The 23,721-nt window shown below is 40.5% G+C and overlaps 1 protein-coding gene across 1 annotated transcript in view; it reads right to left on the reverse strand.

Moving 5' to 3' along the window:
• Positions 1-14,362: 14,362 nt before the first annotated feature.
• Positions 14,363-23,721, reverse strand: part of LOC109956787 (endonuclease V) — a 73,541-nt gene continuing 64,182 nt past the window's right edge. Inside the window, 1 exon segment of the mRNA XM_020594133.1 lies at positions 14,363-14,701. The gene's annotated coding sequence lies outside the window, so the exon portion shown is untranslated.

A 23,721-nucleotide genomic window follows, 5' to 3' on the forward strand; every position in this document is an offset into this window, starting at 1 on the left:
GTGTGTGTGTGTGGTGTGTGTGTGTGTGTGTGTGTGTGTGTGTGTGTGTGTGTGTGTGTGTGTGTGTGTGTGTGGTGTCATGATTCGGTTCTGTGTTGCTTCCTGTCAGGCTTTTATTTTGATGCTACGTCCTGTTTTGTTTCACCACAGTTTTGGTCTTTTTACTTTCTTCATCACCCGCATTAGTTTCACCTGCTCATTATAGTTTGCACCGCATCATAAGCAGCCTTCACCCACCAATCCCAGCCAGATTGTTCTAGACGCCACCTCTCACTCTCCAGCATTTTTCGGTTTTGGTACTTTGTGTTTTTGACCCGGCTTGTTCCTCTGACTATTCTGTTCTGCCTTGCCCTCTTGCTTCAGACTGTCACTGTGTATAATTATCGGACTTCCCTTTGGACTACGTATTTGGATTCCTCTGCTGTATGTGTTTGCTGGCTCTGATCTCGGACTGTTTATACCGACCTGTGATTTTTGTGTTTCACCGTGTCTTGTATGGTTTTGTTTAGCGTTAGTTCTCTTATTAAAGAGACGGTTTTGTTTTACATTTCCTTGTCTGGCCTTTTAATTGAGTTCACCCTCAACATTTTTGGCAGCATAACGCGCCGATTCCTGACATGTGGTGTGTGCGTGTGTGTTTGTCTTTATATACTTGTGCGAACCAACCCCTGATGGAACACCTTTCTTGTGTGGACATTTCATTGGTGACTTTCACCAATGCGGTTTCTGTACTATGATGGACTCTAAATCCTGACTGAAAATCCTCAAACAAATCATTCTTGTGCAAGTGGTCACATAACTGCTTTGCAACAGCTTTTTCAAGGATTTTGGAAATAAATGGGAGATTGGATATTGGTCTATAATTAGCTAGGGCACCTGGGTCAAGAGTAGGCTTTTTGAGTAGAGGTTTAATTACTGCAAGTTTAAAAGCCTGTGGAACATAACTTGTTAATAGAGAGAGGTTAATCAGATCTAGTATGGATGTGTTGATTAGGGGAAAGACGTCTTTGAGCAGCCTGGTCTGTCCAGGAGACATGTTGATGATTTAGATGAAGCAATTGTTGAGGTCAACTCAGAGAGATCTATTGGAGAGAAGCAGTCTAAGTATAAATGAGGTCTTACAGATGTTTCTAAAGCCATTGTAGTAGATGGCACATCTGCGAGAGCTGTGGGAGTGGTCCGACCAATTTTTTCTCTAATAGTTGTGATTTTATTTGTAAAGAAGCTCATGAAGTCATTGCTGCTGAGATCTAAGGGAATGTTAAGCTCAACAGCACTGTGGCTCTTTGTCAGCCTGGCTACAGTGCTGAAAAGAAACCTGGGGTTGTTCTTATTTTCCTCAATCAGTGATGAATAAAATGCGGTTCTGGCACTATGAAGGGCTTTCTTATATGTTATTAAACTATCTTTCCAGGCTATGAAAAACTCTTCTGACTTAGTGGAGCGCTCCTTTCCATTTTTCGTGATGCCTGCTTTAGGGAGCGGAGCTGCGAGCTGTACCACGGGGCTAGCCTCCTCTGTTTCACTACCTTCTTTTTCAGAGGGTCAATGGTATCAAGTGTATTACGCAGGAAGGCTGCAGTACTATCAACAAGATTATCGATTTGTGTGGGAGTAAGGTTAAGGTGGCCTCCTTCCACTGTGTTGGCAAACGGCACTGAAGTAGATAAAGATTGAATTATTTCCTTAAACTTGGTAACAGCATTGCCAGATGGACATCTGCTGTAGTGGAATTGTTTCCCACATAGAGTATAATCCATTAATGGAAATTCAAAAGTTATTAGAAAATGGTCAGACAGAAGAGGGTTATGGGGAAAAACTATTAAGTGTTCAGTTTTGATGCCATATGTCAGAACCAGATCAAGAGTGTGATTAAAACAGTGAGTGGGTTTATTTAGTTTGAGAGAAGCCAACTGAGTCTAATAATGAACAGAATGCATTGTTGAGGCTGTCATTGTCGGCATCTACATGAATATTAAAGTCGCCTACTATGATTATTTTATCTGTACTAAGCACTAAATCAGACAGAAAGTTTGAGAATTCACTTAAAAACTCTGAATAAGTAGCAGGTGGACGGTATACAATAACAAACAGAAAAGGCTTTTGAGTTTTCCTGTTTGGGTGTGAGAGACTCAGGGTGAGATTTTCAAATGAGTTATAACTATGTTTAGGTCTAGGGTTGATTAATAGGCTTGAGTCAAAGATCGCTGCCACGCCACCACCTCGGCCTGTGTTTCGAGGGATGTGACAGTTACTGTGACTAGGTGGAGTGGATTCATTTAGACTGACATATTCTTCCTGCTGTAACCATGTTTCAGTAAGACACAATAAGTCAATGTGATGTTCACTTATCAAATCATTCACTAACAGAGATTTAGATGTGAGAGATCTGATATTTAATAGTCCACATTTGATTGTCCTATTACTTTCTACTATAAGAGGAGTCATCTTAATTTTAATTAGGTTCTTATGAATAACTCCTCTGGAGTTGATTCTTGATTTATATAATTTAGGTGGGCGGGGGGCAGACACAGTCTCTATGGGGTACTGGGAGTGTTGGGTGGGTAGCAGCTGCAAGGAGACAGCAGAGAGGCGTGTAAGACTGTGACCCTGCAACTGCGACAGTGAAATTAGAAACAGTTTTTTTGTGTCATCTATCTGTGCCACTAATATTTGAATACATTTAAAAGTTGACTTCTACACTAGTCATAATGGATGCAACAAAGAGTGCCGTCCTACCAAGTTCTAAAAACTCTGAGTCCTTTACTTCCCATAATGGCTTAATGGGCTCTCTTACTTAGACCCTCCTCCCTATTAAAACACCAGTTTGTAAGGCAGCCAAAGCTCATGTATCCTGATCAGGGTTGTTTTCTCAGAAATGTACTTCCAATATAAATCTATTTTGGGCATCTAAAATGCACAGAAATTGTTGCATTAAACTGTACTGCAACAGCACGAAGGCAGATGTAAACCTAAATCAGAAATACGGTACATTATATTTAAATGGTGAAGCAGAGCCAACAGTTAGAAAAATGATAGCAAAACTATCAGCCACTGAATGAGCTCTGGTACAATGCTGGCTGCATACTAGCAAGGCAGATTGAGGCAGTGGGGACTGACAGAGACAGCTAGCCCACTAGAGCCGCAATGCTGTTTAACTAATGCCTCGATGGTAGTAACCAACACAGTGGTCAAGGTCAAAGTGTTTATTTGTCACAGTGTCACAGTGAGGAAACTTGTTTCCCTGTACAATGAAATTCTTACCTTCCGTCCACATGAATGCCACACAATACAAGTGAAATATAAAGTAGATGAGCGATAACACAAATCTAAATAGGCAGTAAAATCACAAATCTAAGGCACTTTAAAGCAGTAAATGAAGGAAGCAAATAAGAATACAACAAGAACACAATATAATGCAGAAAGAATATATGCTACATGGGAACCGTGAAGTCAGCAGTGAGTGTGCAATTATGCATGTGCAAAATGAGTATGTAAACAGTCCAGATGGAATTACATGAGGTAGATCCTGAGTCAGCTGTTTAGGAGTCTGATGACAGTCGGAAAGAAATGGCCGAGCAAAAGCGTTTTTCAGTCTAGAGGTCCTGCATTTCACACTCCTGAGCCTCCGACCGGAGGGTAGGGGTATGAACAGTTCGTGCTGGGGGTGGGTGGGGTCCTTGAGGATGGAGTCAGCTTTCCTACACATCCTGTGGTGGTAAATGCTCTGCAGAGAGGACAGTGGAGTCTTCTCTGCCGTCCTTACCACCCTCTGCAGGCACTTGCGCTGGCACATGCCCTGAGAGCCCTCCCAGGGATCGTGTCCGGTCCTGCTGCTTTGCAGGGGTCGATCTTCCTCAAAACTGTGCGTACCTGGCCTGATGAGACAGTTAGTGGAGGTGGGGGGTTTGGTGGTCTAAGTGCGTGTGTGTGTGCCTCCTCTCTGTGTTGTGGCTGGAGGTCTCAAAGCGGTTGTAGAAGGTGTTGAGGTCATCCAGCAGGCTGTCTGTGGAGCTGATGATGCTGGTGGTGGTCCTGTAGTCTGTGATGTGCTGCAGGCCTTGCCACATCCATCCGGAGTCAGCAGTAGAATAGAAGCCATTCAGCTTCTCTCTGTACTGCCTCTGCCCTGGCAGCCTTGTATACACTCCATATGTTACTGTAAATATGATCCAGAGTGTTCTTGCACCGGGTGGGAATGTTCACGTGTTGGTAATATTTGCGAAGTACAGTCTTTAAATTGCTCTGGTTAAAGTCGCCTGCAGCGATAAATACAGCATCTGGGTGAGCTGTCTTTACCGCGTTGATGGCATCATAGAGTTTGCTGAGAGCCGCAGAGGGATTAGCTCTTGGGCTAACATACACATCAGCCAAAAACACAGCACTATGCTCTCTTGCTAGATAATAGGGCCGGCATTTCAGCAATAAAAACTCTACGTCTGGTGATCAGTGCTTATAAACAGTCCGTATATCTCCACACCATAAGTTATTGATAAACACACACACATCACCTCCTTTTACCTTCCTCGAAGTGCGGTCTCCCCAATGTATAAAGTGGGTCTGTAGCTGAATCACGAAACCTGGGACTTTGTCAGAAAGCCAAGTCTCGGTGAAAATTAGAGCACAGCATTCTCTGATTTCCTGTTGTGCTGTAATCCTAGCCCTTAGCTCATCCAATTTGTTTTCCAGAGATGGTACATTAGCTAGGAAGAGGCTGGGTAGTGGCAGTCAGGACGCACAAGCTTTTAGCCTAGCATGGAGTCCTCCTCACCTGCCCCGTTTGCATCTCCGTCTCCAGTTTGTTGTCCTGGGGTCAGCCTGCTCACTCGTGCCTGGTGCTTCAGGGGCTTCCCGGGGGTGATGGTGGTTGTTGATTGTTGTTGTTGTTGTTGTTGTTGTTGGAAATTCCCAGTGGCTGTGTGAGTTGGCGATATCCAGCAATCCCTGTCTATTGTATATTAGCAGTGCATGACATTTGTGCACTGCAGAAAGAGTAAAAAACACACAAAAAAGAAGAAAACAAAGAAAAAACCGGCATTCAGGAGTGGAACGCGCAAACACGTCTGCTTCGGGGGGCGCCATGATACTCAGTGCCACCGATTAGTAGTGATCCAACTCTGTACAAGGCCTCATTGGCAAGGATACTGTTGTGAGTGTTGCTACTGCAGCAAAGCATCACAAAATATATAAATAAGCTGGAGTTACATAAGCAAGCCAGAGCAACTTTTTCATGTAGCAGTAGCAGGGGACGGAGAACTGGCAGACGATGCTGGGGAACAGACAAAAAGAAGGGCATCAAAGCAATGATTCAGCACTGAATGAAAGGTAAGCAGAAGCCATGTGGCTGTGAAGCTCACAATGACAAAGCAGAAAGGGATGAGACATCAAATGCAACTAGGAAGAAAAGACTCAAGTTCTGCTCTGATAGATATGTTTCACGCCGGGAGAATGAAAGAATACAAGAGAACAGGAAAGCAGGACAAACACAGAAACAAGGAAGGAGAAAAGAGGACAAAGACAATCTGGACTGATGTGTTTCTAATATCCTGTGTTCACCTATGCATGTTCTTGTGTAGAAGACATTATTGTTGTTGTCACATGGATGACAAGTCGATTTAGGTTCAGAGAGGCACCAGGGGACAACCGCTCAGTTTTGTGATGGAGAGATAAAAAGTTACAGGATTTTACAGTGAGATTTCCTGCATTCCCTTAGTTCTTTAAACATACATCAGTGTAGCTAGAGTATATTGCTTTCAAGAAGCATGTGCCCTTCACTGATATACAGTATTTACAGTATTTTCCTGCATTCATAAAAGCACATCACAGCAAGCAGAGCCCCACTGGTAAAGACAATGCCAGCAATTAAGTGTTAAATGTGTATATCATCAAAAATGTTCTTGTCAAGAAATCCTATGAAAAGACAAAACACCCATGAATTCAGCCAAAGACCTGTCTAACATATTCTTTGCCATAAAGTTTCACTGCTGTTTAAAAACCTTTAAAAACATATCATGGAGCTGTGTGGTGACCATCGCGCCCCTCAGAGGAAAATAAGTACAACAGGTCTATTTGCTCATTTGACTGTAACATAAACTGTATCACAGGGGTCCTGTAGGTTACACCCAGTGCTGTTGATCAGAACATTAATATTGTATATCTTGGTTAATGGAAATTCTTTAAAAATATAACAGGTCTAGCGTCTAATACTAACGTTCCACTGCGCTTTTACAAAGACTAAATGTCAGCTCTTTATGCACAGCAACAAACCACAACAGGAATGAATGATCCCTGACAGTGTCCCCACAGTGATTTAACATTTTTATAAATAACGGTGCATGCTTTGAGCTCTGAAAGGAACCAGAATCATAACAATTAGCAGAAACATCCAGTCATGTTGAAATCATCCTACTGGGAAAATGGAACTGTTTTATTTATCTGCATCAGAATATGACCTTGTGAGTCAGAGACAGCTCCACATGGGGTAAAGGCCGACCAATTCCCTGTTTTCTTCTCCTACACCCCCTGACCAATTACTGATATCCCAAGGAAAGGCAACCTGAGCCCTATTCATGCTGACAGAATCCCTTGCCTTTCTATAGACCATGCAGGTACCTCACAGGCTCATTATAATCCTTCTTCTGGTCTGTAGGTATTACCCATGGGACTTCTGAGAAAATCTTCTCATCTCATTTTCACTTAACTGACCCTCAAAGTGATCGTCACAAACCTTATGAAGGTATTCACCACAGTTTGAGACACATTTTGTTTTGTACACTCTTGACAGTGAAAATATACTTTGCAGCTCTTTTGGCAAAATGAATAAGATGAATCCTGGCAGAAGTATCTTGTGCATGATCATCAAGAAAGAGAAACTGAATTAAAAAGTACTATGTGTAATAAAAATCAAGGGAAGGGAAGGTTTAAATATTAAACCTGGTCCAAAATATTTTGAACCCTGTCTTGCTCTTTACAGATGCAAAAAATGAGCATCTATGATATATATTTTATATATATTTTCCCCAGTACACATTTAACATCTCATAGCAAGACAACAATTCAATTAAAAATATTACCAACAAGAACACAATACCATGAAGAGATAATGTGTGCTACATGGGAGCTGTGTGTGTGCAATTATACATGTGCAAACTGAGTGTGTAAACAGTACAGGTGGAATTACATGAGATAATTCCTGAGTCAGCTGTTTAAAAGTCTGATGGCAGTCAGAAAGAAAAAGCAGTTGCATGAAAAGTAGCATGAAATGGTCAGTATAGTCATTTTTCACAGGCTTGAACAAGTTTTATTGAAACCTAACCAAACTTTAAAGCTGCTATAATCAACATATTTACTGGGTGAAATTTCTACACGCATGTGAAGTGTGGCTGCTAGTGATAAACTCACAGAGAATTATCACCTGCAGTTCCTCTCTTCCTTTATAAAGTATTTTAACATTTTTGTCTCACTGTTTTGATTTTATGGCCTGCAGTTTTACCGTTTTGGTTTACTCTGACCTCTCTCATCAGCTTCATTTACAGACACAGCAGGCAGCTTTGATAAACATACTGTATGCTACCTTTTAAGCATTCAGCAGCATTTAGAAACTAATTAATAAACAAAGTGAGGTATTTAGATAATAAGAACTGTAGTGGTAAAAGCAAACTTAATATAGTTTATATTTATTAGGCCAGTGTTAGCTACATTCTACGTAAACAGGGAATATTTTGATCACTTACATAAACTCAACTCACATGAACTTAATGACCACTCAGCTCACACACACACACACGCACACACACACACACGCACACACACACACACGCACACACACACACACGCACACACACACACACGCACACACACACACACCCACACACACAAGCTGATACCAAATATGAGCTACATGCTGTGTGATTACATATTTTGTATGGAGTCTGATTTACTGCTACTGGTCAGAGATAAACTTTTGTGAGGATCCTCTGCATAAACATGGAGTCCAGTAATGTTTTCCAGTAATTCTAGGGGCTTCCCAGAACCGCGGAGTGAGAAGGGAGGGGGCCCGCTAGATGTCCAGATTGACATGATGCAGGAGGTTCAAGAAGTAGAAAAGGCTATATAATCAGCTGCAAGGCTGATAGGACAGACTCAGACTTGACGAGCGTGTGGGTGCATTTGGGGGGACTTGAGAAGACAGACAAAGACCCCAAACTCTGCAGAGATCCACAACTCCAGGTGATTCTGTTTCTCTCCCTCTGAATTAACATTACCATATATTGTTCAATAAATGATGATTGGCACTGCAGTGATTCTCCCTGTGAATTAATTCTATACACGACAGAACCCAGATATTTCCTTCAGGAGGTGGTTGAGACCAAAATAGAGTTAGAGGGATAATGAAAATTGGGCTTATTTGTCAGGTGGCCAGAAAAACAACTCCAAACACATTAAGAATTTTGATAACTCTACAACTGCAGGTAGTCACTCTTATATAATCGATCAACATTATGACCACTGACATGTGGTCATACCATTGATTATCTTGTTACAGTGGCGCCTGCCAGTGTGTGGGGTATATTGGGCAGCAAGTGAACATTCAGTCCTTGAAGGTGATGTGTTGGAAACAGGAAAAATGGTCAAACGTAAAGATCCGCAAGGCTTTAACAACGGTCAAACTGTGATGACTGACGACTGGGTCAGAGCATCTCCCACACTGCAGGTCTTGGTGGGTGTTCTTGGTCTGCAGTGGTTAGTACCTACCAACAGTGTCTAAGGAAGGACAGACAGTGAACAGGGTCATGGACGCCCATGGTTCACTGATGATGAGGTTCAACTACTGTAGAGTAAACTTTTAAATTTCATTAGTACTTTTCAAAAGATTAAAATTTGTTCAAACCTTTGTAAACATTATGGAAGGTGCTGACAAGTGAAGCCATATCCCCATATTGATAATGGACAATTCAGCAGAAATATGCAATAAGTTCAGTGACCAAATCCTTGCTTTCTGTGATACATTTGCATGGTAAACACAGTATGGATACACCGTGCATAGGGTCAGGAAAATAAAACACTTGGTTAAGCGTAGGCGTAGGTGAACATGAATTGCAACTTTGTGCAGGACAAGAACTTCCGTCTTTTGCATGAAAGTCAAAGGTATTACATGCCCAGCCACCACCTAAACCTCTACACCAGAGATGCAACTTCATGAAAGAGCACAAAACCTGCACTGGATGTAAAATATGAGGTTGTTAACTATTACATTATATTAAATGTAATTCCTAGGATACTGGGCAGCACAAACAATGTTATCCTGGTGAGAGAAGCATCATCAGAAAAGGCTCATATGGGTTACTGGTTAACAACTGACATACTGTATATTATTGTTTTGTTTTGGGACCTTGCTTACTTCTGCAGCTCAAAAGTCATTTTTAGTAATAAAAGAACATGACAAAGGACCTCCCCGCTGCTCTGGTATTTCAGTATACGTCCCCCACATGTTTGTTGCCAATTTTGCATAATTGTCCTTGAAAAACACAGCTTACACAAGAATAATCAAACTATTAGGTGGTAAACAGCAGCATGGCAACTCCACTGAGGTGAAGGAGGATACCACTGGGAGATGAGCAAGGAGGGGTCAGAATAATGGGGGATGTAGATTCATTCCTACAGACTCCTGGATGATACTTTGGGAGATTCTCAGCTGCTGCCAGCACACACACTAATACACACAAACACCTATACATGAACATACACGTCAAACAGTGCCCCTGATGCATCAAAGAGTGTTACCCTCAGTCAGGAAGGCACCAAAGGGAGGAGTATTCATCTTCTGTGGTGCTCTGTATGATGTAATTTCTGCTTTGGCCCCTTTAAGCTCCATTGAGCTGACAACCACCAAGAGGCCCAGGTATACAGTAGCTTTTCCAGGAGGGAAACAGACAGACAGTTAATATTTTATATCTGCGGAGACTTTCAGCTCACGAAGAGCTGGAGACCACATGAAAAACTCTTTGATGGTTAAACCAAGGAGTGGGAAATCAGCTGGATGAAACCCGCAGGATAAAAGGGACTCAAAGCACTTTATCTCTTCGTTCTCTTGGAAGTCATTCATCTGAGAGAATCAGAGATATTTTTGGACCACAAAAAAAGCTAAGTGTATATGAGCACCCACTGCCTGTGACTCTGTACAGTCAAGCATCTCTGAGAGTGTGTCCACTTACATATGCACCAACATATCAAGAAAGCCCTGTTTGCATTAAACGTAAGATTATCAAACCAAATAACAAATATATAAGGCTCAACATTGTGCTAGACAGAGGTAGAGGCTTGAGACTTAGTGAGTATTCAGACCGATTGCATTGTAATGCAGGCCCCTGTAGTTTTAAATGCAACAGGTTGTGTTGTTGGGGTGGGGTGAGAGGATTCAGGGTGTCATGTAGGTATGTATGGCATTAACATGTTGTGACAAATCTGATGCCATGAATGACTTCCATTTCCAGCCTGTGAAGATGCTGGACTTTCGTTACATATCAGCTTTAATCTGGTTTCACTGTCTACTGGGTGTAACGGTAAGTCTTTTGTTAAAGTGAAACTCTGTATGTCTGTTAATGTGCTGTTTCTGAAAAGAGAAAGGATGTGGTAGAATTTAAAGCATGTATGCCTGTTAAAATAGGTGTTTCTAAATTAATTGTAGGAATTCATTTTCATCCCTAATTTAAATTATTCATTTTTTTTTTTACCATCTATCAAAACTATTAGGCTAAACCTTCTTGAAAATAAACTATGCGGTGAGAAACATGTATGTTTCCTAAACTTAAAAAAGTTTCATTTACAATATTAATTTACTATTTATTTAATTACTGAATTTCTGAAAAACAAATTAATTAATATGGTTTTTACACTAATTGACATTTAAAGAGAAAACCCTAAACTAACCCATACAGTGGGGAGAAAAAGCTGCTTTTTCTAAGATTGATTATTTAATTTAGAGAGAAGCATTAATCCTTACATCTATAAAATATTTAGAGAGCATCAAACTGAGTCTTTGGGGCTGGTGGTGAGTCTTATTGGAAAACCCTAATAAAAACCCCTTTGATGTAATAACCCTGGTCTCGGAGGACAGTCCTATTCTCACAGGAAACCCTAATAAAATCCTTTAATATTGTCATATAAAGAAAAACCCATTGAAGATGAGAAGCAACACCTAAGTCTGAAATCCTTTGAAGTGTGTAATTATGCTGTCTCTGATCTAGACAGAATCTAGGTGTTTAAAAGTGGGTGGGGCTTATGTCTGATAAATCATATAATAAATCTTGACTTCACACTTCATTTTGACAGATGGGTTTCTCTTATATTCTCTTTGGTATTCTCCCAGCTATGTCCCCATTTAGTTGATGTCATGAATCAAAGCTCGGCGTCTTTGTTGGGCTCAAAGTCAACACTGCTGGTGTACACTGTGTATGTTTGCAGGCTGGAAATGTCAGTGAAGCCATTCATGTCATCAGATTTGTAAATGTAAATTTGTAAATAAATGTTCAGTTCACACCTCAGTTTGACATTCAGGGTCCTCTTATATGCTCTTACCACTGTTTGGTTAATGTACCCCACCTGGATAGCGACCACCCCCCATTATGTGATTGGTCAGTGCAGTGCCCTGATGGATGATGTCACCTTCACTTGCAGAAAATGTTGAACCAGATCTAAGTTTTTGCCACACGGGGCTGCGTCATTTTGCCAGAGAAAGAAATCCCTCAGCCTGCTGCAGATTCCTCTGCAGACTGTCGCTGTCTATTCTAGATCTCGTCGACTCCAGTCAAAAACAGCTGAACACCCTACTCCTGTCTTTACAGACTGTCAGGGCCCTCACCTCATTCTCACTCAGCATTCTTTGTTTGGTTTTACTGCAGTTCTGCTGAGAGCGATGTCTCAAGGGCAACTTCTTATTTGAAAAGTTTGACAGATTTCTTTTGATTATCATTCCAGGCTTTCACATACCATTTCTCCTCATTACATAAGGTATGATACAGAGGTCAGATGTTACTGCTCTCTACATGACAGACAATTATAGTCCACTGCTACACTGTTTTCTACAATTGCTCTTCTTTCTTGCTCTACTTTCATGGGCTATTCATGGGCCTTGAGTGGCTTCATTGCTTCTCCAAATAACAATTGATCAGGTTTTTTTTTTTTTGCAAAGGATAGAACATAATAATGCTCCTGCCTCTTATGTTTTATCTCTTCCTGTGTATAATGTAACCTAACAAAGGTGACTTCTTGTATAAGCAGCAATGATTTAGTGACTATGACTTAAGCGAACTGCAGTTCTAGAGTTAGGTTACATTGCTGACCATTACCCTTTTGCTATAATTTCACTGTCTTAGAAGTCATGTTATGCCATATAGTTAGAAAAATCTCTGATTCTGCCTCCAAAAACTAAAACTTAAACCTGTGATTCTAATTATTATATGACAATCCATTTTACAGCAAGTAAGAGAGCTCAAGACCATAACCTTGTAAAACACAGCTCTGGAAATGATCAGCCACATGCAGCAGAAAATCATTTTTTTCTGCACCAAATAAAAAGCCAGGGTAGAAGACAAAACAATTAAAAATCTGAAGAAAAGCCTTTAGAAACTGAAGCAAAAAGATGACGGGAGGAAGAAAATGTCACACTGATTCTCAGAGTGTCATTTCCTCACGGGCCAGTGAAGTGCACAATTAAAGCAGAAATCCAACCTAGGGAGATAACGGAGAGGTAATGTATCAGAGTGTAAACTCCTGTAGAATAAAACTCCGTAATGATTAGCTTTTTACAACTTGTCAATAATAGAAAATAGGGATTGGAAATGGCTTGCAACTTCAATGGGTAGAAAGGTTTAGATGAAAACTTTGACCAAGAAAGTGAGTTATACCAAATGAACTTCCGCAGATAAATATGGTAATTTGTTACTTAAAATCTTACACCATAGAAAAAGAAAGCTTTGGCTCCACCTGCATCCAGGTGGTGTGCATGGTAAACATTTACTTCTTGTTTACTGTGCCTGCACTGTGTTGTGCTTGCTACCAGATAGTTTATGGATTATACTCACTGATTTCTAGGTTTATATGAACATCAGCTATTTATTTGAGTCTCAACATAGGCCTGCACTGCTTAAGCACTTGTGTTACAGAATATCTTACTAATTTCCAAATGTAACCTGTAACTTTAGCTGGTCTAGCCTAGAAGCTAGTAGCTAAGCTAGTAGCTTAGTTGAGAACAATGGCTTCTCCCTCTTCCTCTCCTTTTTCTTGCTCTTATGTTCAATTGCCTCTGCCTCCTTTAGCGATAATCGTATCCATCCCACTTTGGATGGTGTGGCTCTCATATCTAGAAGTAAAGTAATGGCATTGTTTGCCATTTCTAGAACTTACTTTGTAAAGTGTTGTGAGATGACTGCAGTGATTTGGCGCTATACAGAACTGTACAAATAAAATTTAATTGAATTAATTTAACATGTCCATGTTCACTCACTACCTACAGTAGTAACTGAGTGTTACTTTCAAGGCCAAGGCTTTATTAGTTTGTGGGGATAGAGTTATAGGTTTTGTTAAAGAAAAACAGTTCCCAATGAGCACATGCACTGTGTAGTGTTTACCCACTACATAATGTAGTGGGTAAACACTACAGTCCTGGACAATCAGAGTTTACAGTAATGACAGTAGCTCAGCCCTGTTCTTTATTGGATGTTGAATTAGTCATGCAGTGGTTCAAATAAAAAAGGTTTTGCCAGTGTAATTATTATAAACTGCATATGTGCCATTCTAAAACAACTTGAAAGTAGTTAGGCGGCACTATATTTGGTGTATTTAGGACTGGTACCACAGAGGGAGTTGCGTCAAAATGATGCATGTGAAAAAAGTACACTGTTTTATGGGGGGTAGCACGTTAAAACCTGCCCTCCTTCCTCAACTGTCACAATCTGTCCATACTGCATCTACAGTACTTGTCCAATGTCCCACACTCTGACGTGGGACCAATCTGCAGTCTCCACCAGCTGATCCTCTGACCCCTCCTGCTGATCAATACTGCCCATCTGACCACTTCTATTCCTGGCCACTATCTCTGCAGAGTCAGCCCCCTCCCCCTCCCCCCCACCCTTCTTTTCCGCTTGCCTCACTGGGCCTGGCCTGGGGTACCTGCTGCCAAGTCTGCCTCATTTAAGGAGAGACACCCAGTCACGATATAATATACACCAGGCCTGTGACTGTTTGTGTGTTACAGTGTTTGCTGTTCCTGCATGCAGCCATACAGGAACAGCACGCTATAAAAGCACAATTCACACACCACACAGACATTAACAGATGACCACCACTCTGAAGCAGATCAGGGACAGTTATGATTTATTTATAAGGATCCCAGTGTAAAAAACTGAGTGACCCAAAATGCAGTGAGAACAGTATATAAAAAGAGCCAGTCTGACCCATTTCAGTTTAAATATGTGGTGAGTGCATAAAAAGATACAGTTAATCTGACAGCGTCTTCCTCGCCCAGAGTAAAATGGCTGCATTCTTAAAAGCAGATGAAAGTTACAGCACTTTCTCTCTCTCTCTCACTTGAAAACATACACACACACACACACACACACACAAGCAGAAAAAGCAGTTTTAGTGCCTTCTGTGGTTGCTGGTGCTCAGAGTTCTTGAGATCGTTCGCTGCATCATTTGCAACCTGAAACAAGAGAAAAGGAGACAAACAATTTTATTGCAATAAAAATAATATAACACACTGTGTCATACACATTTAAAGCCTTAAAGGTTTTAAGACATAATCATTTAGCATTTGTAGCAAGCTCAACTTGCTAAAAACACTGGAGATATGCAAAGTCCAGCCTGAGTAGTTATCAAGCATCTCAGAGTTACTTCTACAAATTACGCTGAATGAATGAGATCCAGAGTTCCTTTCTGGAGATCGGAGAACCTTACAGCAGGACAACGCTCAGTGCAGCACTCCACCAATCAGGCCTCTCTGGTAGATTGGCCAGATGAAAACCATCCCTCACTAATAGGCACAAGACAGCCCGCTGGGAATTTTCCAAAAGGCACCTGAATGACTCTTCGACCGTGAGAAGCAAAATCCTCTGGTCTGATGAAACAAAGACTGAACTATTTGGCCACAATTCCCAACAGCGTGTGTGAAGAAAACTGCATGCAGACAAAATATAAAGCAATTCTGATGTCTTTCTTCAGAAAGCTCAGGATCTCAGGCTGGTGCAAAGGTTTTCATTTCAACAAGACAATGACCTGAAGCATACCGCCAAGAAAACACAGGAGTAACTTCAGGAAAACTCTGTGGAAGTCCTGAAATGGTCCTGGGTTGGTCTGGACCTGATCCCAATAGAGCGTCTCTGGAAAGACCTGAACATGGCTGTGCACCCGCGCTCCCCATCCAACCTGGTTGACCTTGAACAATTCTGCCAAAATGAACTGAGAAACATTCCAAAACAGAGATGCCAAGCTTGTAGTCGCATTCTCAAGAAGACTTGAGGCTGTCACTGCTGCCAAAGGTGCTTTAACCAAGTACTAAATGAAGGGTCTGAATCCTTATAAATGGGATATTTCAGTCTTTTATTTTTAATACATTTACAAAACATTCCAAAAACCTGTTTTCACTTTGTCATTGTGGAGTTGTCTTTTTAAATTGATGGAAAAAAAATTACTGTCTATTTTAAAATGAGTCTGAAACAAAATGTGAAAGACTTGAAAGGGTCTGAAAACTTTCCGTACTGACTGTAGTTAGCTTTGAGGTTAGTTTACACCACGTAGTTTCCTCAAATAGTACTGAACATATTACACTATCATGCTGCCACTATTTCTGTGTTGTAACAGTAAAAACTGGAGCCTAACAGTGAAGCCTATAAGCAGCCTCCATTGTTATTTTTCTCTCAAAACTACAGAGGCCTCAGCCTGGCTCCCCTAGTTCATGTCTTAGAGCAACAAATGAAGCAATTTGCTCTGAATAGCCACCCAGGACATTTTCAGTGCATTACAGAGGCAATTGGCATCAGCAAGTAAAATGCAGGAGAGTGAAACTGAGTGACAGAGTGGTGGAGAGAAAATAGAATCAGAGACTGTGCAAGAAAGACAGACAAAAAATAGAAAAAAGAGTGAGCCAGAAGGGGAATGAGATGGAGAGCTGTTATCATGTTACAGGTGACCCCCTGTGCTGGTCAAGGTGCTGAATGGGCAATAAAAGGACAGCCTAACAGAGCTATAATGGCAAGAGAGCAGCTGGGCTCAGCGTTAGAGGAAAGAAGATGAGGCTATCCACAGCAGCCGGAGGGGGCTCTCAGTGGCCCTGATGTTAATAGTCTCGCTCCAGGACTTATTAGTTATTAGATATGTGGGCACAACCCTGTATGTCACGGTGATTTATGGAGACATGTTATTAGTTCTGTTGGTGGGATTTTATGTGCATATGTGTTTGATCACTCAAGCGGCCATACGGTTTTCTGCACAATCATCTCTGCAGGTGGATCTATTAAACACACACAACACACCCCTGAGAACACAACAACACAACAGGAGAGAGGAGGCTGTGTTTCTCCTCTTATGTTAGAAGTACTCACTGTGCAGAGGAGAGTATTAAGATATTGTAATTAGTACTGTTTTAGCTTGCCTTGTATTACCATGCAACTTAATAGATAGATTGCGGTCCAAACAATACCAGGATAAAGGATAGTTCTGGTTTATTGCAACTTGGGGCTTATTCTAATAGTTTTGGCCACTGTTCTAGTGAATTTACTGTTTAAAAGGCAAATTTTATCAGCCAGCTTCTTATCATGAGGGACTGGGTTCAACATGAATGTGCAAATTTTTTTGCCAAAGCTGAAGGTTTTGGGTATTTCATACAGTGTCTTCAAAAAGTATTCAGGCACCTTTACTTTGTGCACACTTTACTGTGTTGGAATTTTATTTTTAAATGGAATAATTAAAAAAACTACAACACAATAAAGTGTGCACAAAATGGAGGAGTCTGAATACTTTTTGAAAACACTGTATAATAGTGTTAGTCTGATAATTTTGTTTTCTCTGTGTCTCATTTGTAACTTCTTATCAGACATCTTTTCACTTAGAAGCAGCTATAGACAGCAGCTGTGCTGAACAGGAGCTTCTTTGTTTACAGCTTGTATTTCCAGTCTAGCTCGTCTTTGTTCCCTTTCTGAAAGGTGAATACAGATACCGCCACCTTCTGGTAGGGGGAGTTATTTCTCTCACGTAGGCACTGAATGTATGTGCTATTTGGCCTTTGGCTGTAGTCTGTACGGTGTGTTCAAGTGCCACTTTTTCAACCCCATTCCCCCAGAAGCTGGAAAAAGGTGATGTCATACATTTCCCAGTCAGAATTTATAAGCCCTTAAATCAGCATCTGATGGCAGCTGAGGACGTTCATTTTCAGGCTACTGTCAATCAAAAACCTACAGATGGTTTTTTATATTATAAAAATCAACATGTGTGTTGCAACAGATTCCCTGCCTACAGATTTATTACAAAGTGGTGAGTTGAACTGCTCCCCAAATCTTTCCTATGCATTGTCATGGAATAGTGACAGTATAAGCTATTCTGTGGGGAGTTTGCACGTTCTCCCTGTGTCTCTGGGTGCTCCGGCTTCCTCCCACAGTTCAAAGACATGCAGTTTAGGTTGATTGGTGACTCATAATTTACTCCCCATAGGAGTGTGTGTGGTTGTCTGTCTCTCAGTGTCAGCTCTGTAATAGACTGGTGACCTGTCCAGGGTGTACCTCCCACCTCTCACCCAAAGTCAGCTGGGACTGGCTCCAGCTCCCCTGCCTGTGAGCCTCTTTAGGATGAATCAGTATAGATAATAGATGGATGGACATTGTTAAAAGACAGAGTTGATTTGTGAAACTAAAACTTTCTTTAAAATGTACAGTAGGGCTTTGATGGCTTATGACTCAGGCAATTAGATTTGTAGAGTACTACTCTAATAGGCTATTATGGATCTTTTCTAATTAGATATATGGCATGATGATACATGAGGGGGTATTACAGGGATGCAGTAATTATAATTACACAAACATGAACGTTAGTTAGTCCAAGACCCCCTCCAGTCCTAATAAACAATTGCAGCCAGTAGAAAATGAATACTTCTTTAGCATCTGGCAAGCTATGCTCAGTTTCAGTCAACAGCCTTGGGTTTATTTGGAAAACATGATGATGATTTTGACCATTTTCAAACTGCAGCTTTGCTTCGGTTTATTCGTTTGCAGTAAAACATACTAGAGCCAACTGCAACAACATGTGCACTGCATACATACCCTTCCTTGTGTGCTTAATAAATTAAAAACTACACAATCACCAGTTCTTGGGTTGGCCAACGCTGTAGATGCAACTACACATGTACCTGCTGGCCATACCGTAATCGTTTAGGCAATGCTGGACTCACCTAAGCACTTGCTAAATATCTTGTTATAACGAGATATTTTTGTCATTTTATGCGGTTCATTCATGTTAAAACAACATGTTATTACAGCATAGTGCATTTTCTCCTTATAACGGGGGTGACTGTGGTTCAGTGGATAGAGCAATTGTTTCCCAACTGGAGAGTCGGCAGTTCGAATCTCAGTGCCTACAGTCCATGTGTTGAAGTGTCTTTTGGCAAGACACTGAACCCCCAAGTTCAGAGCCATCAGTTTAGTTGGCACCGCAGATGGCTGCCTCGGTTCTGTACTGGAAACAAATTCCTTGTGTGTAACATACCTGGCCAAATAAAGTGATTATTATTATAAAGATAAAGGCTATACTACACTCACTTTGAGCAGTATGTATTAATTATCATGGCTCATAAGCATGTGATGTCTTGTGTGCCCATGTGTAAAATAATTGAATGTGGATTTCAATGATTCTCAGTGACTGCACAGTGTTCTTTTCTTTGAAGGCCTCATTTCATTTTCTGAAAATAGCAGAATGATGTGCTCGACCAAAAAGCTCTATTATAGTCTCATCTGTCCACAGGACATTCTCCCAGAAGGACTGTGGCTTCCTCAGGTAAGTTCTGGCAAACTCCAATCTGGCTGTTTTATGTTCCTGTGTCAGCAGTGGGTCTCCCTGGGTCTCCTACCACAGCATCCCTTGTCATTCAGATACAACGGACAGTGTGAGCTGACACTGTTGCACCCCGTGCCTGTAGGTCAGCTTGAATTTGTTTGGAAGTTGATTGAGGTTCTTTATCCACCATTGGAACAATCCTTCTTTGCAACCCGTCATCTATTTTTCTCTTTTGTCCACATCCAGGGAGATTAGCTACAGCACCACAGGCTGTAAACTTTTTAACAACGTTGTGCACAGTGGACACAGGAACAGATCTCTGGAGTTGGACTTGTAGCCTTGATATTGTCCACGTTTTTCCACTTTTGTGGTTCTTAAATCCTCAGACAATTCTGTGCTCTTCTTTCTTTTCTCCGTGCTCCGACACGACACAAAGGTTGAGTCAACTCTTCTCCATTTTAACTGGTTGTCAGTGTGATTTCTATATCACCAGCACCAGTTGGCTGCTACGGGTGAATTTCGTTACAAGCTAAAGGAGCATCACATGCTTCAAATATAACTGTTTCTGATGATTTTGAAAAGGTCCAGTCCAGTTTTTGGAGTTCTGCATGGACTATATCAGATTTGGCTTTTTTTGTGTTGTTTCAATGCAAAGAAAAAAAAAAACAGTAGAATAACAGAGAATTTGTGATTACAACAATTTTCTGGGAGAAGTGTTGTGTTATCTGACAGAAATGAAGGGGTGTCAATATTTTTATGTACAGTACTATGTATATTTTATTTTGTCTTATAAAGTTGTATTCTTTTAAAAGCAACCTTTTTATAAAGGTTTTTGCTCTCAAAAAGTTCTGTAATCATTGTTGTCCTTGTATATTTCTTGTGCTTGTTTCTGGTGTGCATGTTCTACGCCATGTTTCTACTTTTATGTTCTAATATTTAATTACCTCCAAATGTGCTATGAAGTGCATTTGAATTAAATTGTGTTTTATAAAAATCAACCAGACCTAGGTTTCAAATTAAATGGTAGTGTTAAACCTGTTGAAGAGTGTTTCAGATACTTGATGGTTCATTTTCATTAAGCAGTTCCGGAGGCTTACAGATTACAAATTAAAAGGTCACCCTCTGTCCTTCAGCAGCCAGGTGCACGATCAACACTGCTAACCAGCTTTCATGGCCTGCCAAAGTCTGACTGTCTGTTAGACACATGACATTGACATAACAGAGCGCAAGAGCAGCTCAGAAGGAAAAAGGGAGGATCTTTGTGTTGCTGAAAACTCTTACTGAAAAAAAAAAAAATTCTTAAACAAACTCTAGCAACACGTCAATTTTCAACACTTTGGATTATGATTCAATACCTGGAAGTATTTAAAAAGTTTTTAAAGTGGTTTTAAAAAGGTTCTCTGTAGTTTTCTCCTTTTCAGCAATAAACATCCAGCAATTATACAGCAAACCTTCTGTTCACCACAACTGCTACTCTGTGTGAACGAATAAACACAAACACAGCGATTACATGTTGGCAGCATGTGATGCAGTAATGAGTTAGGTAATTAAGTTACCTGGATGTAACTACAGTTCTGTGAATCTATCTACAGACCCCACAGCTACTCTGTACGTAAATTAAAGAATGAAAACACGTAAGTGGCAATGATAATGGATGGATGTGTCGTTACTTCGTTACAGAACTATTAAACAGTGATCTCAAATATTTATTGCAAAATTCTTCAAATCTCACTAAGCAGCTAGACTGATTTCTGTACTCACTAAAATGTCACTGTGAGGATGACTTCCACATTTTTGGTGCCTCAGCTGCATCATTTCTTTAATAAGTATTTATACAAATCCTGTTGTGACATCAATGCCCTCCGAGAGAGAACAAATGAGAAGAACATTCTTTCTTGCGTCATTAACATGTATGCACCGCAATCACAGCAGCTGCTCTGAGTACCTGGTCAAAATCTTTATGCTTCTTTGGGGATTGATGAACTGAGGGCAGAGTTGATATAAGATGACTCTATTAAGAAACAAGGAGAAGGACCTGTTTTTCACAGTACAGGGTCTGTGCAAAGGCCTTCCTTTAGATCACCATACAGGCCAGTGTCCCTATCACTGTTATACTTCAGAGTAGCTTTGAGATGTTTCAGACACAATAGAAGAACTGAGGCCAACAAACAGAAAAGAAGAAGAAGAAAACTCAAAGAAATGCTACATAACATACTGTACAGTCTTCAGCTGGCTCCTGGATTTATTGATGCGCAAAAATAAATTTTCATATGTGGACACACACACACACACACACACACACACACAGAGGTACCTTCTGCAAATGCATGCATACAAAAACATTTGCACACAAATCCCCCTGAATTCAACACATTTCTAGTCATTTAGCCACTCTGGCCAGGCTTCAGGCATTAGCGGTGCACCTAACATGAACCCACACACATACACAGACTCACATAGTTGTAAACATTAGCAATATTTCCCATTTCCTCTTCAGGGCAAACTGGGGAGCAGTAGATCTTCAGGGCCGCTGAGCCCTTTCCTGGTAATAATCTCCTGTACACTTTACACCGCCAGGGAGATGAATCATAGTGGACGGAGTCACTAAGTGAGTTAGAGGGGTAAGGGGGCCCTGACGTGCTGGCCTTTAGGGTCTCCTGGTGTCTGTGGATTCAGAAAGGCAGAGGGAGGCCAAGGACCCTGTTCAGGTATTGTTGCAGATCAGTTTTATCTGATGCAGATTAGGCTGCATGGAGTTTTATGCACAACCTTGCAATGAGTCTTATAAGATTAAAATATATTTTTGTTGCTCACAGGATTAACATTTCATTGCTGAATTTTTGGTTGTCATGTATTTTCATTTAAACAAAAATGATATTATGTACTGCTCACTGTACATATTACATACAGACATGACAGTGGTAGGAATCTTCTCATAAAGATAATAAGCATATTTATTTAAATGCCAAACTACTGCTCTCAGAACCTGAAGTTTGGAGTTGTGGGACAACCATTTGGCCTCAAGGGTCTTTTCATTTCACCGCAAAGGCAAACCTTTTCCAACTTCATTAAAGTTCACAGTTTTTATTTATTCAACCTTTCACTAAGTAAATGAGTATTCTACTGTAACTACTATTGAGTTTCTTCAGTGGTCAACAGTCTTTTATCTAAAAGAACTGGCTCAGCATGAACATATTATATAAATATATATTATAGTTTGTTTGTTCTGGAAAGCTAACAAGAAATGTAATAGAGATTATGTCACATCAGGCCTGACTGATGAGGACGTGGCAGTGTGACAGAGACAGATTCACCTGCCATGGAGCCAGTCCCCAGGTGATGCTCACTATCTACTTAAACTGCTGACAGACCGCCTAAGAAAAAAAGACAGAAACACCTAAATTTATTGGCGACATCTGTGGTGTGGTGACAGGCTGCAAGTCAAAATCAGAGGCTGAGCTTTAAAATTTGTGCCTTTATGATTCTAAATTACACCAGCAGCATATTTCACAGGAGCTGACATTTGTGCCTTAAATTTATGAAAGACACTTAGTCACAGTAGTGGGTGCAATAGGTATTAATACATTTACTAAGGCAGGAAGTACGACATATGTTATTCCATACTTCTACTCCACTAGATTTTTAACAGACTTAGTTGAGTTACTGTCCAGGTTATGAATTCATATGAAAACATGCAATATGCTTAGAAAATATCATGTATCTTTATTACCCAACAGTATAAAGTATTTAAATTAGGTCCACCTTTACCAGCTACACTGTTAAAATGCTGCTTAAACACTTGGTTAAGAGTTTATTAGCTACAAGCTAAAATGAATATAGTCTACAACAGTCCTAAAATAAATCCTCCTTCAGGAAGGTGATAATATTCGGTTCTTGTTCAAACTGTTAGAGAGGAGTTCATTCATCTGTATGATCATTTTGGAGGCTACTGTCTGTAGTGCAGTTGAACTGCTTTGGGTTATACTAAAAAATGTTTTTAATATTTAGTCTGCTTTCATTGGTACAGTATAAGCAGAGTGGACAGGGTATTAAAACAGGAGCAATAGTGGAAGCAGCACTCGGCAGCAATATTACCAGTGACGGCTGTAATTTAGTACTGGAAATGGCAAAAAAAGTGGTTGTAACTGGGGCAGCAGTAGCAGTAGTGCACGTATTGGGGCCAATAGTAGTGCAGGTGGTAGTAGTACTTGTTGTAACACTCATTAAGACAGAACAGTGTTGTACCTTTGTTTCTTTAGTTATCGTCATACATTTAATCCTAACCAGCTCTTTTCGTATTGGGAACTAAGGTGATTTCACTGTAATGTTTATTTTATACATCTATATGTGTATTGTTACACTGATTGTGACTATTTTTGTTTCTATCTGATTTAATATTTGTTGTGTTTTTTCATGGTATTGTCTGTATTTTTAATGCACAATTAGCCGTATATAATAGTTTATGGAACGTAGCTACATCTCAAGAACTGGTTGAAAATGAGTCTGTAGATTTTAACGGGCTAACCTTCTAAATAGTGAAATTTGTTCTATATTGGTACAGGAGGTGTAATTGCAGGTTTGTAGTACAGTGTAGCTGTGTCATTAACCTACAGATAGTATTAGTAGTAAAAACAGTAGCTGTAGTCATGTACGTTTCTTAGGGGGAAGGTTTGCCACAATATT

Source organism: Monopterus albus, unplaced genomic scaffold (assembly GCF_001952655.1).
Source record: "Monopterus albus unplaced genomic scaffold, M_albus_1.0 scaffold22.1, whole genome shotgun sequence".
Lineage (NCBI taxonomy): Eukaryota > Metazoa > Chordata > Actinopteri > Synbranchiformes > Synbranchidae > Monopterus > Monopterus albus.